Here is a 3,092-nt window from a genome sequence, read left to right as displayed (position 1 = left end):
CTCTCTCTCTCTCTCTCTCTCTCTCTCTCTCTCTCTCTCTCTCTCTCTCTCTTTCTCTCTCTGTATTATTCTCTCTCACTTCTACTCTCTCTCTATCCCTCTGTCTCTCTCCGCGGGTTCTCCAACCCGTGCAACCCTCTAACAGCCCCTGCAGCATAGTGGTGGTACGAGGAGAGGATGTGGGGGTGTTTGAGGTGGGTTGAACGGGGGGTGAAGGACTGCGAGCTATGGTGTGCGAGTGTGTATATATATACACACACATATATATAACACATATACAGATATATATATAGATATATATATATATATGTATATATATATATATATATATATATATATATATATATATATATATATAGTATATATATAGAGAGATCTGTAGAGTATATAGATATACCTGCTCTGCCCTCCAGTACCGGAAACAGCTCCGTCCCGAGCTCAACCGACGGCATGGTAGCCAACATGGCGAACCCAGCGGTGCTCATATTTTCCGGACGAACCGCTTTGTCGTCGCAGCGAACGGGCGACCCCGTGAACTTTGTCGGTCGTATGCAACGGTTAAAGCGGAAGCTGGATGCATATGCATCGCCCGCCGCCGCTGTTGTACTTCGGTGTTAAAGGTCCGCTCGAAGAACAACGTGTCGCCGCCACCGAAAGATCGACGATGACGCGGAGGTCGCGTCGCGTCGCACCGCTTCCTTTTCCGTTCTCCAAGCGCGCTGCGTAATTTTCCAGCGTGTTGCTTTCGGTATTATTGGCAAGGGTATGTACGCTTTGGGATATAAGAGACAATGGCGTTTAAAGTATTAGTACAGTAAAGATTAATGTACTTGATTTATTCTGATGCTTGATAACCGTTCCTCGATTGTGATCGGCTCTTTTCATCGATCAATCGCTCGTAGCTCGGTATCGCGCGGATATCCTGGGATTTCGCGCACGTGGAACGTCATACAAAACGATTTTTACGTTCGTCTTCGAATCCGGCGTGTCGGTGTACGAAAGAATCGCCGGTGTATCGATTTTACGCGTGCAACAGATACACGGTATATTAATTATAATCTTATTTCGCGTCACGTGAGCGTATTAGCCGCCGCGAGCTCTCCCAGTGTGTCCATTCTCACTCGCGCCAACAATTCGATTAAGATCGAAAAGTTGAATTGCGATGACCCAATTCCGCGACAAAGCGCGCGCCCTTTTTAATCCGACCGAGAGCGACCGACGCGCGGTGTTGCGCGGCGCGGCACCACGAAGATATTTCACATATGTGCGCGAACCGTGTGTAGCAATGTGTGTGAAAAAAGGAGAGAAAAATAGAGAGAAAGAGAGAGAAAGAGAGAGAGAGAGAGAGAGAGAGAGAGAGAGAGAGAGAGAGAGAGAGAAGTGGAAAGAGCGAGAGAGCCGGCTAATGTGTATGGCGCACGCCATATGTGGGTGTGACGGCACGACAGCGCGGTTATAATAACACGGCCCTTCGTAGTACGATGTGTGTGTCTTCGAGTGCTTAATAATGAAGAAATTAATAAAAGACCAGAGCAACACGCGGGGCGTTTCGACGGCGAATGTTCGATGGAGCAACGTACTCGTTAACCAAACGAGAATGTGAGTCCGAAAGACTTTCAAACAGAAAAACTATTCGAGTGTTCTTCCGGAAGTAAAAAAGAAAACTTTCCGTGTAACAAAGTACGAAAATTGAGAGCCCCGCGAGAAACCGGACGGAGAAAATAACGGCCTAAAACGGAACGTGTCGCGTTTGAATCACGCGGGAAGGGGTGCGCTTGCGAGATGCAAGGTAAGAGACTAATCGAATTCTTCAATGGAGAATTCTCAAGCAGTCGAAAACAAGGCTGCTTCTCCTTCACGCTTCTCCCTCGAGGCGAGGTGTTTTGAGTTATTGTCTCGTCGAGGCTTATTGCGTCCCGCGAGGGAAACGTCCGGCGCGTGAGAGAAAGCGCGATGTGGAAGCGATATTCGAAAATTACATCCGCCGCTGAATAGAAAAATGCAAGTCGCGCGGGCGTGCTTGCTTCTCCGCAAAAGTAAAAGCACTTCGCGTCGCGGGTATACAAAGAAGCGCTGGAGGCATGGGATTCTAATAGAAGGTTAGCAGAAATATCTGCGACCATACGCCGCCGCGAGTGGAAGCACTTCTCTCTTGGGAGAAGGCAAACGCGTGTACGCGTGTACACGCGAGAGAGAGAGCATGCATATACATGTGCACACGTCGGCGTGCAGCTAACGTAGATACGAGATTGGTAGGCGCGTCGTAGAATGGTTAGCGAGTGAGTATTTGGACTTGCAGACTTGAAGATAGGTACTTTCCGCCTCCGGTGGAAACTGACGGCAAAGGCTGAGGGAGAGCTTTGCGAGAAGAAATTGTCGGCGGAAGATACCCGGGCTGCGAAGATAGCGATGGCTACGAACCTTTCGGGAGGATATCATTAAATTTCCGGAGCCCGTCCCAGTTCGTTCTACCTTCGTCCTGGCGTGTCCCGGCGCACTCTTCGTCGCGCGCGGCGTCGCGAGTGACGTCGTATTGATTACCAATGTGACGATCTATTTCTACAATACCCGCGTAGAATCGAGGGGCTCTCTCTCTTTCTCTCTCTTTCTCTCTCTGTCTCTCGCTCTCAGGTGGACACAATAAAATACCGCGAACGTGAAAACTTTTAGCTTCACTTTGGGAATAATGTATCGAGCAATAGCTTAACGGACTGCAACGGACGATACTAAATTCAGCCGACGCTTTCTGATGTTCGTCAGTTTGAACTCCAGGTGACTCGATGGCGTTGCTACCGCGACGTACTCGAGCTCCTCGAGTTTGTCGAGGATGTAGATTCGCGTACCAAAGGAGTACACCTTGTACATCCGGCACGATCGAGTGTCGCGATTATTCCGTTTCCGCGTTGTGTATCATAAATTGTTGCTCGCGCTGCGAGTAACGTCGCCGGCGAATGAAGAACATCTTATTTCGAGGGATCTCCCCGGGCAACCGGGCTCCTCCGCCGAGCTCGTCCCTTGTACGCGTTTGGAATAGGGTCTTACCTCTCGCCTGAGACGGCAACCAGGATAAACGGGAACAGGGAGGGTCTCAT

The sequence above is a fragment of the Odontomachus brunneus genome, unplaced genomic scaffold, assembly GCF_010583005.1.
Source record: "Odontomachus brunneus isolate Ranch 3 - 2012 unplaced genomic scaffold, Obru_v1 Obru_scaffold_041, whole genome shotgun sequence".
Taxonomy (NCBI): domain Eukaryota; kingdom Metazoa; phylum Arthropoda; class Insecta; order Hymenoptera; family Formicidae; genus Odontomachus; species Odontomachus brunneus.
This window is presented reverse-complemented; position numbering follows the sequence as displayed.